Below are 14,735 nucleotides of genomic sequence, written 5' to 3' on the forward strand. Positions count from 1 at the left end.
CACAAAGTCTGTACTCGACCACAGTAATCCGTTCTTCCATCAGACGATACTGTGGAAGAGGTACATTGACAACGTCTGGTCGTCTGGCGTGGAGACACTACTTCCATACTTGCTTTTCAAAATTGGCTCAATGCCCAGAACCAATTCCTCAAGTTCACTGTAGAGCACAGCAAAACAGAGCTTCCGTTCTTAGATTTATTGATCTTTCCAAAGGACGGCCATTTGGCGAGCAAGCTATATCGGAAACCTATGTCAAGGAACTCCCTACTTCAATTTCACAGTCACCATCCACGTTCCCTTCGAGAAAACTTGCCCTTTGGGCAATTTCTAAGGGTACGTAGAAATTGCTCAGAGACAAGCAACTTTGAAGATTCGTCTCGAGACCTGAGCATTAAGCTTAGACAACGGCACTACTGAGGTTCCGTGACGATCGTAAGTGGTGTTTTCGACTCGCACAAATATGGTCGAGTCTGGTATCTATGAACCGCAAATGACGAGTTTAGTGGGTGTGCGCAGTTTCGCTGTGCTAACCTGAACCGGTCGTTTGTTTCGTGGGTTTCTATCTGTACCCACGGGTTCCATCTTAGATACAGCATCCATTTTGTCTCTTGCCCTCAAGTAGCCAGCGAACGGACGCTGTCCGCTTCGCGACCCTGGGATTCCCAAGACTCTTGCGGAAGACACGTTTCCTTTGAAAGTGTCTTTATGATGAGGGGGATGATACTGTAAGGCAGATGTCCCAGCTCGAGGCACATCTTGCCGTGCCGGTCTATTGTCTTAGCCGTGCCTCTCATTAGGCACGTCCCTTTGATGCCTGCAGTTCGTCTTTTCCGATACCACCCCTTTTACACCCTTTCCGATCTCCCCACTGTTTCTGCCTTCCTTTGCACCTGTCCTTGTTCCTTCTTCGATCTGTTTACTGCCAATTGGTATGTACTAATGGTGGGAAGATGGGTTTTTACAGTTGGGAACCACCGAATGTTTCTGTACTTATGTTCCGGACCTTGAATACATCAAAGCGACCCCTCTTGGGGATAATGATGGGAACCAAGTTGTAAACCTTTGTGTACCATGTAAACCTATGAGAGAAAACTGTATAAAAGGAGCGATCCACAGTAGCAATTTGAATCAGATCCCGCGAACTTACATGCTGTGTACTTCACGTGACTTCTGTGTTCCCTGCAGTAAATAAACCTTGAATCTTTGACGCCGAAGGAAGTGTCCCGTGTCTCTGTCATTTGTACGCCGGAACAGGTTACCCACGAAGGTTTCAGGTGTTGTCCCCTGGCACCGCTGGGTCTTAAATAACCCAGTCCTTCAGTTGGCGCCCACGTGGGGCTGCATCAGTGGTACCGGTCCAAGCCCGACGATCGTGAGGAACTTCGTGTGAAATCTCCGAGGGAAGGTGCACCCCGCTTCATCGATCCTGTTGTCGAAATAAGTGGCCCGACGACTTTTCCCGCGAAGATTCCCGCCTCCTGACGGCTGCGACGGACTGCTGCCCTGACTGTAGACCTGTTTTGGCGCCCGGCGTAGACCTTGGTACAGCGAGACGATTGACGGGCCTTCCTGGTGACGCCATCGATCTTTGAGTCAAGTATTTGTGGGTCGCTCCCAGAATCCTTGGTTGTGGTTGCTTAGTTGTTGCATGGTTCCATTGCATTTGTGGTTCTTCGTATTTGGTTCTTTGTTGTAATATTTGACGACTGCAGCCGCCAAAAACCGAGGGTTTTTGCTCTTTGCAGGGACTTGGTAAATCCCGTAACCCTTGAAGTTTGTGAAACTCGGCTAGTGTGCAAGATGCCTGGTCGTAGTACTTTGTTCAGTTGTTTCAGACGTTGTGGTAAGGATTCCCGACTGGAGGACTCGTGTCCGATACCTCCGGTTGGAACTCCCACTTATGAGCTTTACAGCAAACATGGGTTAGGTCCTATTACCTTTAATGAATATTGGATTCGCTACACCAAAAAAGATGGTGTCCTTAGTTGGCCACCTCTTGGTAGTTTCGAGACCACGATTTTAGATAATCTTGAGGCTAAATTGTTTAAGAAAAAGTCAAGGCCGGCCATGTTTGATGCCTTTCGGTTATGGCGCAAAGAAGCCAGACAGAAAGAGATCAGACAGACAAAACGTAATCAGAGAGATGGTGTTGCTACCATTGTAAAGAAAGCAGAGCAGTTTCAGCGTGATAAGGAGGAAAAGGAAAAGGAAGTTTTTGATAGGCTTCAGCGTATGACTATAGATAAATGTTATCCCGTTTTGCCAACGGAGTCGGATAAGAAGGAGGAATTAGTTGAGGATCCCTTAATGTCCTATCTTATGAAGTCGCCACCTCCGTACGCACAGGGTACCGCAGCTCCTGCGGCTCCTCCTGTACCTGCTCCTGTACCTGCTCCTCAACCCGCTCCTCCGACTGTTCCTATTCCTTTGCCTACTTCTGTTCCTACTGCTCCTCCGCTTGTACTTCCTCATCCTCCTGCTCCCGCTACTGCTCCTGTTCTACTTACTCCTGCTGCTTCTTCTGTCCCCGATTCTTCCCTTGTTACTACTCTATCGTATACTTCTCCATCTACCAGACGTCGTACCCCTTTAGTTGCTGCCAACTTTGTTAATTCTCTTGGACCTATTCCTGAGTCCGCTGGTTCGGACGGTCCACAAAGACGTAGTCAGCTTCCTGGTAATAGGGAACGTGCTGCGCTGTACAATATGGCGATGGCGTGGATGCTGCACCCCTATAGGAATCCTCCACGTTCGGTATTGAATACGTTTAGTCAATTCAATGTACCGACACAACGATATGTTTTTGAGGAAATGTGCAAGGCTTTGCGTGATCAGATATCGGCTGATGCATCGGACGATGTATTAACTGCTTTGACCAATCTACAGCTCCAGTTTTCGAGCGGAATGATAGTGGGTACTAATGTTCGACGTGCTGTCGAGCAATTATTGGCTCTTCGCCCCTCTATGATGCCTCAAGCATTGTTCGTCGAGGATGTTGAGAGACAGTTAGATGCGTCTGGTCAGTACCCCATGCGCGAAGTTCCACCAGTGTGGATGCCAGGTGATGCTGCTCAAATTCCGCCGATCCTGCCACATTTCCAGAGAGTATGGATACATCTCCCATGGAAACGATCGGAAGTTTTACAGGTGAAGCAATCTCTGCCTGACCCCCGCAAAAATCCTGCGGGGTATTATAAGGAATTGTCGCAGCTCGTAGATGCTACGATAATGAATCTTGCCGATATCGATATGCTGTTTGGCAATGTCGTACCGCAACCGGTATGGGCCAAGATTCGTCAGGAAGATCATGCAAACGAATTAGGTGCTGATTGGGCTGCTCTTACTGCAGCAGATACACGACAAATTGGTGGGGCTAAGCCTGAACAGATTATTGCCGCTCTCCCTCAGAGAATTATTGCCCTAATGAAAACGCTTATGCCTGCTATGCGGGTGAACTGGGACAAATTGTCAGCCTGTAGACAGAAGAAGGACGAGAGTGTCTCTGACTTCTTTACGAGATTTGAGGAGGCATTTATCGATCACAGTGGTCAGGATATGAGTACCGAGGGTGGTCAGCGGTTGTTTGTGGATAAATTTGTCTCTAACTTATTGCCCGACTTGAGCAACAAATTGAAAAATTCTGAGAGTGCGTGGGCTGTCTCTACTTCTGCCCAAATATTGGCTACGGCACAGTATTATGAAAATAGGGAGAAAGAAGAGAATGACCGCGCTGATAAAAAGACAAAAGAACTTAAAACTAAAGTGTTGTTGCAGCAGGCATATCCTCCGCGTTCGAACCAGAATGAGTCGCAACAACGAAATCGATCGCAGTCGCAATCTAATAGGTCGCAATCGCGAAATGACTCCTCTTCGCAGAGATCTTCGTTAGGGTACAATCAGTGTGCCTATTGTAGACAGGAGGGTCATTTAAAATTCAACTGTCCAGTCCTCAATGAGCGTAACAGTGGTAACATATCTAGAGGAGGTCGTGGTGGTTCTCAGCAGACATCACGTGGTAGGGGTCGTGGTGCTCCAAATGATCGTTCAGACAATTCGTCAAATTCCAATAATTGTTTTGATCAACGTGGATCGTCGCAAGGACGATCTGCGCAGTACAATGTAGATGACTATTACGTCGATCAGGGTACTGACGACGGTAATTACTAGGACAGCCATAGACAAGGAGAGGGAGTAGTATCAGTTCCGGTTGATCAGAGAGGGCCTTACGTCGCAGTTGCCACCTCGGGCGTCGTTGAGCCTTTTCTGTTGGACACTGGTGCAGCGAAAAGTTCCATCATGCATTCGAAACTCCCTGGCGCACCTTTGTCTGGCTTAACAAATGTTTCCGTTGGATTCTCTGGCGCCCCTGTTAGCAATCCGGTTTCGTGCCCTTTGCCACTTACAATTGGGCCTCGTGAGCTGAAAGCTCCGTTGATTTTGACCACTGGTTGTGGTGAAAATCTTTTGGGCCTGGATTTGCTAAAACGTTTGTATGCGACTTTGTACTGTTCTCCTGCGGGAGTGAAGCTTACTTTGGGTGAGAGAGTGATCTCTCCAATGTACTTGTCTCTCGATAAGCTTCCACCGGAATTGAGCTCTCTTCCTGCATCTTTGTGGGCAACAGGTCCCAATGACGTGGGCCTGCTTGACATCTCCCCTTATGTTGTTCACTTGAAATCTAATGTACGACTGCCGGGTATTCCCCGGTATCCAATCTCCCTTGACGGTGAACGGGCGCTGTTGGCGATCATTTATGATCTGATCGAGAAAGATGTTATTGACTGTTTACCTGACCTGACCAGAACTCCGCAGGCTTCGCCGGGAGACGCTACAAATTGGCTCATCCTTTTAAAACTGTATGAATAACTCTGTGTTCTTTTAAAAAAAAAAAATATACATACTCAAACGGACCTAAAACAGCCGAGAGCGTTCTAGTGCATACGCCGGCTGCAACGAATCCACGCGCCATCGTAGCGAGAATCAGGGCCACGCCCACCTCACAGGCCACGCCCCCCGGGATCACTATATCATGTGCTGCCAGAGGAAGCGCAGCGGACGAGCGCAGCGGGAGCGCCGTCTGCGCGCCGAAGGCGCGCCAAAGGCAAGCCCGTCTGGGCCCGTCCGGGCCCAGCCGGCCCCAGGCCCTACCACTCTGTCCTCCTCAGCCAGTAACAACCGGTTCTACACTCGTGACGACTTATTGGCCTTAAACCCTAACAAACATCCCTCCTGCTCACGCATCCTGAATGGAGATACCCAATTCTCCGGATGCAACATCTGCGACCCCGCCGAGCACAACCCGACACCCAAGGGTTTACACTTAGGCCTACTTAACTGCAGGTCACTCGTGAAACACTCACACGAAGTAAACCTCGCAATCACCAACAATGCCTTAGACATTCTGTTCCTAACAGAAACCTGGCTCACTCCCAGTAGCGGCCCCGACATTGTTCTAGCACTTCCCCCTGGGTATGCCATGTGCTCACTGAATAGACCAGAGGGAAGGGGAGGTGGACTCGCCATAATCTTTAAAGACAGTCTCACCTGCAGAACATCTGACGGCAACATCAGAGGATACGAAAGCTGCCATTTTACGATACTAATCTCCCCAGTTACCTCGCTATCAGGAACACTGGTATATCGTCCGCCGGGCAACCTAGGAGATTTTTCGGACAAAATTATTGACCAGACCTCCATTAAATGCACCTCCACTTCCAACTACCTACTATTAGGAGACTTGAATGTGCATTTCTTGGACCCGGGTGATAAACTGGCCAATGAACTACTCCAGGACCTTACCTCAATGGGCCTAGACCTCAAAAACCCACTAGCTACTCATGAAAGAGGGCAACTGCTCGACCCTATCTTCTCCAACATTTCCAACCTGAAAACGTTGGACCACATCCCTCTCCCATGGACGGACCACTTTTTGGTCTCCCTTATATGGGACATTACCACTCCGCCCCCTCCACCTCCCAAAATTCGAACTTATACCAGACGGTGGCAGAAATTGAAACCAGAAGTTTGGGCAGCCAAACTCATGGAAAATGTTCCCCATCCCCCCCATGACACCCTGGTAGGGGATAAAGAATTCAACACCTGGGTCACCCAATCACTCGACGCCATTCTGCCAAAAACCCATGCTCTGAAACATACCAAGAGAGTCAACCCCTCACCATGGTACACTCCGGAACTCAACCTTCTGCGTAAGACGTGTAAAAAAAACGAACGCATTTGGAGGAAAGGAAAAACCGAGGAACAAAAGGAATCATTCCGCACCTCCATAAAATCCTACAAAAAAGAGCTCCGGAGCACCAAAATCAGTTTCTATGAGGACAGGATTAAAAATGCTGCCTGCTCAGCCCATGAAACATACTCCGTTCTCAAAGAACTGCTTCACGCCCCTGACCCCCCACTCAAAGCCCTCGATCCCAAAGAAGCTGAAACTAAATGCAATAACCTAGCCACCTTCTTCGATGAGAAGATTCAAAAAATTCTTCTCACCATACCCCCCCCTATACAGACCCAAATAGAGCAGGATCTTACCATCACCTCCGCTAATCCTTCCCTGCCGTCTTCGTACCCCCAACCCTACCTGGACGCCTTCGGCCCTGTAACTACGGAAGAGGTAGAAGCAACTCTGACCTCAATCAAAAGTGGCTCCCCCCTCGACCCGGCCCCCTTCCGCTTTTTAAAAAAAGTGTCGAACACCATCATCCCTCCCCTCACGGCCCTGATCAACTCCTCTCTTTCGGAGGGCATAGTCCCCCCTAGCTGGAAAGTGGCAGCAGTCAAAGGTCTGCTAAAAAAACCCTCTTTAGACCCGGAAGACCTCGCCAACTACAGGCCCATCTCCCTCCTCCCTGGAAATAGCAAAATCGCGGAGAAGTTGGTTAACAAGCAACTATCACGTTACCTTGAGAGTAACAACCTCCTAGGGGTCTCCCAGACAGGGTTCCGTCCAGGTCAGGGCACGGACATCGCTCTCCTGGCAGCAGTGGAGAAGGCCAGAAGCATTCTGGACACGGGAGGATCAGTGGCAGTGATCCTCCTAGACCTCAGTGCGGCCTTCGACACTGTGGACCACCCTACCCTTATTCACCGACTGGGAGAAGTCGGAATAAAAGGTTCGGCCCTGAAGTGGCTCGAATCATTCTTATCAGGACGTTCCTTCCAGGTGCGGGAAAATGACAGCCACTCACCTACCATCCCCCTCCGGTGTGGAGTACCGCAGGGCTCATCCTTGAGCCCTACGTTGTTCAACGTATACATGGCCCCACTGGAGAAGAGGGTCAGCTCGTTTGGCGTGTCAATTATCAACTACGCCGACGACACCCAGTTGATCGTAACCCTCTCACACCCCCACCACGCCCCTTCTGACCTCCACAGCTGCTTGTCTGAAGTCCATCGATGGATGAATCTATCCTCGCTGAAACTAAACGGTTCTAAAACCGAGATACTCCTGATGGGCCACAAGGAACCATCTCTGCCATCTCACCTTTGGCCTAGCTGCCTAGGTGACCCCCCCGCTCCCAAGGAAGAGGTTAAGAGCCTCGGGGTATGGATCGAGAAAGATATGAGCTTCAGGACCCAGGCTAAAAAGACAGCAGGAACTTGTTTCGGGTTACTCAGAGCCTGCAGGAAGATCTTCCCCCTGCTCCCCGACACCGCAAGAAGGCTTCTCATTCAGGGTCTAATCCTGGCAAGACTAGATTACTGCAACGCCATCTACCTGGGAGCTCCTGAAGCCACCATGAACACACTACAAAAAGTCCAAAATGCCGCCGCCCGCCTACTCACAGGAACACCAGGAAGATCCTCCGCCAAACCGGCTCTTAAATCCCTCCACTGGCTCCCAGTGAGAGAGAGGGTTATCTTTAAAGCCCTCTGCCTGGCCCACAAAACCCTCAACAACAACGGCCCCCCTCTTCTCAAGGAAATCTTAAATCCCTATAAATCGAAAAGAGACCTTCGATCCAGTACAGAAAATTTCATCTCGGCTCCCAGAGTCAAAAAAGCCAAGACTGGCGGCCGTCGGTTTTCGGTCCACACTGCTAAACATTGGAACCTTCTCCCACGAAGACTCAGGACAGAATCGAACTATCTCCAGTTTAGAAAATCCCTTAAGACCTCCCTTTTCCCCCAAACATAAACACACCAGACGGTAGAAACCCCGGAAGAAGCAGGTCAGCGCTGGGATGCTCTCTTGAGTTACTACGCGCTTAACAAAATCATTAAATAAATAAATTAAATAAATAATTGAGGAGACCCGGGGAAACGGGTGCAACAGCCCTGTACTGCCTATTTTGAAACATACCGATCCTTCCAAACCACCTGTTTATCGTTTTGTTATCGATTTACGGGAGGTAAATAAAATTGTGATTCCTCAGTTCCCTGTTGTGCCTGACATCACGGCGTTACTGACTCTGATTCCAGCCTCGGCTTCATGGTTTTCAGTGATCGATCTGAAGAATGCGTTCTTCAGTATTCCGATTGCTGAAGAAAGCAGAGACCTTTTCGGTTTCTCTCTTGGTGGTCGTAGCTTCCGGTTTAAACGTGCTCCTCAGGGCTACTGTGAGAGTCCATCGATATACAGTCAAGCCTTGAAGGGCCAACTAGATGCATTTGTGTTGCCGGCTGGTGCAGCCTTAATCCAATACGTCGACGACTTACTGGTGGCCGCAGATACTCAGGACATTTGCAAAATTGCTACGGTGTCCTTGTTGCAACATCTCTGGGACTTACATCACAAGGTGTCACCTTCTAAACTTCAATATTGTTGTCAAGAGGTAACCTATCTCGGTCACTTATTGTCAAAGGAGGGAAGAAGGTTGACCCCAGAGAGAATTGCAGCGATTGCGCGAATGACTGTGCCAACAACCCAAAGAGATGTGCGTGCCGTTCTAGGTATCACGTCATACTGCAGACAGTGGATTCCAAATTTTTCATTGTTAGCGAAACCATTGGTGGCTCTTACGTGCAAGGATGTTTCAACTCCTTTACCATGGACGGACGCAGTTCAGAAAAGTTTTTCTGAACTGCGTGACGCATTGTGTTCGGCTCCTGTGTTAGGTACTCCTGACTACAGCAAGCCATTTACACTATACGTTCACGAGAGGGAAGGTTGTGCGTTGAGTGTCTTAACGCAACCCTTCGGTGATAAGCAGCGTCCATGTGCATATTTTTCCTCAACCTTGGACCCGGTAGCTAGAGAATTGCCGAGTTGTTTGAGAGCAACAGCGGCAGCTGCGGTGTCCATCCGACAATCAGCAGGATGGTCATGGATAATATGCTTACGGTGATAGTTCCACATGCAGTTGACACTCTTTTGAATCGCACGAAAACCCAACACTTGACGAGTGCGAGGTTGTCTGGGTACGAGTTGACGCTGTTGGCAAGTCATATTCAGATAAAACGTTGTAATGTTCTAAACCCGGCGACCTTATTGCCAATCAGTGCAGAGTCAGATGAAGTAGCAGCGCATGACTGTTACTTAAGGACTGAGGAGGAAACAAAAGGTTGAGTGGACCTTAAAAACACTCCTTTGGAAGATCCAGATGGAACTTTGTATGTGGATGGTTCATGTTTTAAATTGCCAAATGGTGATGTGACGACTGCGTATGCTGTGGTAACGCTGAATACTGTTGTGGAAGCTGCGAGATTGAATCAGAACTCTGCCCAGGCTGCAGAGCTGATTGCTTTAACTAGAGCGTGTGTGTTGGCGAAAGGGAAACGAGTGAATGTGTTTACCGACAGCCAATACGCTTTTGGCGTCGCACATAGTTTTGGACGGTTGTGGAGAGAGAGAGGTTTTATGACGTCGCATGGTACAAAGATTCAGCATGGACAGCTTGTGAATGATCTTTTGGATGCACTTACGTTGCCTAAGCAGGTAGCAATTGTTAAATGTAGTGCGCATCGTAAGGTGACGGATGATGTTGGCCGTAGAAATGCGTTTGCGGATGAGACTGCTAAGGAGACTGCCCGGAATCTTAGCACTAGAATGTATGTGACGAGTTCGGTGAGGTGGCCTACAGAGACTGGTATGTGTGAGGATACTATCCAAAGTGTGAAAATGATTCAGAATGAGGCCACTGATACTGAAAAGACGAAGTGGAAAGAGAGTACGGGAAAGTTGGATGCGAATGGTTGTTGGGTTGATTTGTCGGAGCATAAGAGATGGATGTTGCCAGATGCGTATGTGCTGGCTGTTGTGACGATGGCACATGGGTTAGCACATATTAGTGCGAAAGGTATTTGTAAGTTGTTGTCTCCTGTGTGGAAGAACGATGGTATCACTAAATGTGCCGAGAGATTGGTGAAGAATTGCATGATATGCATGATGTACAATCCTGGTAAGGGGACCCCCACACCTCCTGGCCATTTTGCTCCCCCTTCATGTCCCTTTGAAGTGATCCAGCTAGACTTCATCCATATGGAGTGATGCAATAACCTGAAATACGTTTTAGTTGTGGTTTGCGCATTCTCCCGATGGATTGAAGCCTACCCTCTTAAAGACAACACTGTCAGGTCCAACGGTCCTCAGGATCTCACGATGCTCTATGGGGTCCACCTCTCGACAGCCCCTGGGTCTGAATGGAAACAGACACACAGGAATGATCGAGCGAGGGATTAACAGGAAGGTAAGGGTGGGAACTGCGGGGAAGGGAAGCTGAAACGAGAACAAGGCACCATGAGACAAGCACAGATTAAGGATGCAATGTAATGCGCAAAACAACTTGTTGCCCCTCCTTTGAGTGAATTGACTGAGTTATACCTGGTAGGAATAAGTGGTTGGCTTTGCCTGGCAATCATAAAGGGTTGAATAGGATGTTATGCCTAGAACACAAGAACCTATGGTCAGTATCTAACTCAGCAAGATCAATCATACATTACAGTTTGCACATTACTACATACCAACAAAGATGTACAAAGGGGCTTCAACAGGGGTCAGTATGGAATATAGCCTGCCAGGCGAAGCTCATAAGCCCCTGTTGTCAGAGAGGAGAAAAGCGAAAACAACAGTTATAGTCTTCACTCCTAATGTGTTTGCCCGGTTAAATCACCTGACAACACACTCTGCTGAACACAAGAAGTAATATCAACGTCCTGCTTCCTGACGTAATAAAGGTACACACATGACGCTAAACCAGCAATGTCCTCCGTTGGGCTGGTGACCCACAGAATATGCACCAATGGAATACAAAGTCTCAAATGCTGGTAAGTTCGTCTGCACACCTCAAGCACAAAGCAAATGCTTAGGACGTAAGAAAGATCAATAGCCCTGGAAACAGAGTCCCGAATGAACCCAGAACTCGGAATGGCAGTTCACAGAACACAGTGTTCCCAATAATATCCTTGGACCTTTTCACACTGCAAACACTGCCTCGATATCGGCATCTCACTAGCCAGTGAGACGCTAGAGCCTCAGCCGAGAACTCCACTGAACAGGGAAGCGCCAGCCGACGCTACCCTTAGTCAGAAGCGGAAGGCTTCTATTGTACTCACCAGCCGGTAAAGTACACCCACAAAGGATACGCTGGAACTCCACGGAAAAAGGGAAGCGCCAGCCGACGCTACCCCTAGACAGAAGCGGAAGGCTTCTATTGTACTCACCAGCCGGTAAAGTACACTCGCAAAGGATACGCTGGAACTCACGATCTCACCCACAACAGGATCGGAACCAGAATCAACGGCGGCGTCTTCGGTTTCTTCTCCGATAATGTTCTCTGCGCGTGTGACGTCATCACACGGGCGTCGCGCGCGTATGACCTGGAATCATGGGAAATGTAGTTTATAGTTGTTAGATCGCGTCTCAAGGCAGGGTTCGCGCCTAACCTCCGATATGAGATCTGACAGTACATCCCTCTCCCGAAGAACACTGACAGAGACATGGTTTGGATGGAAAGCGTTGATGAAACATCCTCACAAATCTGGGTGCATGGACATTGGAGGCAGGCTCCCAGGAGTTTTCTTCGTTACCATAACCCTTCCATGCAACTAGATACCACAATCTGGTGCGGTATATCTTAGAGTCCACGATACCTCTCACCTCATAGTTTTCGTCGTTATCCACAGCGATCTCAGCCTGCACCATTTGTCTGTGCCTTCTCGCGGGTTTCACCAAAGACACATGAAAGGCAGGATGAATGCGTAAGGAGGATGGCAGAGCCAGTTTAACCACCACAGGATTGATGAGCTTAATGATTTTGTACGGGCCTATATATTTGGGATTGAACACACTATAACGCTTAAAGCGTATGTTTTTGGTGGACAACCAAACGTAATCACCCACTGTGTAAACAGGCCCCGCTCGTCTGTGCTTATCCTCATAGGCCTTGTACCTCGCTTTTGACTGCCTTAACTGACTCTTGACATGCTGCCAGGTCGTATGAATGCTCTGTAACCTTTCTTGTACCTCTGGGACATGGGTGTTTAGTGCGGGATGGTGAAATGGCAAGAAATTAGGATGGAAACCATAATTACAGTAAAACGGCGTGGTCTTGGTGGAGCCATGTACCGCGCTGTTATACGCTATTTCAGCTAGCCATAATCTATCAACCCAGTCTTCCTTGGTGACCTCAACATAGCATCTCAAATACTGCTTCAGAGTTTGATTAACCCTTTCGGTCTGCCCATCAGTCTGGGGATGGAAACTGGTGGAGGTACTAGATGCAATTCCTAAGGCTGTACACCAGGTCTTCCAAAATCGTGCTGTGAACTGGCTGCCTCTATCTGATATTATCACTCGGGGCAACCCATGTAGCCTTACTATGTTGATAAGAATAAGTCTGGCTAGCCCACTAGCTGAAGGAACTTGTTTACAGGCGATGAAATGAGCCATCTTAGTTAAATAGTCAACTACCACCAAAATTGCAGTACACCCCTGATCCTTCGGCATGCCCACTACAAAATCCATGGAAATGTTTTCCCAAGGTAACTCGGGAGTGGGAAGGGGTTGTAGCAAACCAGCCTGTCTAGAGTGTTGCGCCTTCATTTGACTGCAGATAGGACATTCAGCCACCCAATCAGCCACGTCCTTCCGAATATTAGGCCACCAGAACTGTCTTAAAATCCTCTCCAAGGTTTTACCGAAACCATTATGGCCAGCGCACGGCGTACTATGGCACCACTGGAACACTTGTTTTCTTAAGGATTGGATGGGCAACAGCAGCTGTCTCTGTCTCATTGGAAGACCCTGAACCATCTTCCACTCGTTGTGTTCACTCAACCATTTCTTCCATGCTTCATTCTGAATGTTTCTGTTTACGCTTCTGAGGAACATTTGGGTACAGGTGACTCCAATCACCTTTTTTGGGTCTATTATAGACTCCTCCTTGGTGTTGCTCTGCTCTGTTTTGGTGAACTGTCTTGATAAAGCGTCCGCCTTTCTGTTATCCTTTCCTGGTCGGAATGTGACGATGAAGTCGAAGTCCGCAAAATGCATCATCCAACGCATCTGTCTAGGGGTTAAATGACGGGCAGCAGTCATGTATTGCAAGTTACGATGGTCTGTAAACACAGTTACTACATGTCTTGCTCCCATTAAATGATGTCTCCATTCCAGGAAGGCAGTTCTTATAGCCAACAGTTCCTTTTCAGCAATCACATAATTCTGCTCCGCTGAATTTAGGGTACGAGAGAGATAAGCAACAGGATGTAACTGGCCCGTTTCAGAGTGACGTTGGGACAATACTGCTCCTACCGCTGTGTCTGAAGCATCGGCTTCAACTATAAAAGGTTTACCAGGATCCGCGTGCACCAGCACTGGGGCAGACACAAAAGCTTTCTTGAGGTCATCGAACCCTTTCTGGGCCTCCTCCGTCCATTCGAATGGCACCTTCTTCCTTAATAACCTTGTCATTGGGGAGGCCAGAGCTGAGAAATTTTCAATGAACCGGCGATAGAAATTCGCGAATCCGATAAAACATTGAATGTCCCTTACGGACTTTGGTATGGGCCAGTTCTTTACCGCTAGGATCTTTCTTTCAGACATTTCCTGTCCATGTGGAGTGAGCACCACCCCTAGAAACTCCACTGACGTAGAATGAAATTCGCACTTGCTGAGTTTGCAGTAGAGTTGGTGTTCCAATAGAGTTTTCAATACTGTCTTTACATGTTCCACATGTTGTTCGGTGTTGTCAGAGTAGATCAGGATGTCGTCGATGTAAACCACAACGAAATGATCTAAATATTTTTTGAGTACATCGTCTAGGAAAAATTGGAATGCGGCCGGCGCATTGCAGAGCCCGAAGGGCATCACCAGATATTCGTAAAGGCCAAAGCGGGTCTTGATGGCCGTCTTCCACTCATCGCCTGAACGCATCCGAACCAGGTGATAAGCCCCCTTGAGATCCAATCTCGTGAAAATCACCGCGTTTTTGACTTGTTCTAATAGTACATTGATGAGTGGCAGAGGATATTTATTTTTGACTGTAATGGCATTCAGAGCCCTATAGTCCGCACAAGCGCAAAGTTCTCCATTAGCCTTCGGAATAAAAAACAACGGGGAGGCTGCTGGGGATTTAGATTCTCGGATAAAACCGATCTTCAGGAGCTTATCTAAGTACTCACGGAGATGTAGGGTTTCAGGCTCAGTAAGCGCATACACACGCCCCGCTGGGATCTTCGCGCCTGGAATCAGTTCTATTTGGCAGTCATACGACCGATGTGGTGGTAATGATTCCGCCTTCCTTTCGCTGAATACCTCCGCCAACTCGCGATACTCCAATGGT

The sequence above is a fragment of the Lissotriton vulgaris genome, chromosome 2_1 (assembly GCF_964263255.1).
Source record: "Lissotriton vulgaris chromosome 2_1, aLisVul1.2, whole genome shotgun sequence".
NCBI classification, from domain to species: Eukaryota; Metazoa; Chordata; class Amphibia; order Caudata; family Salamandridae; genus Lissotriton; species Lissotriton vulgaris.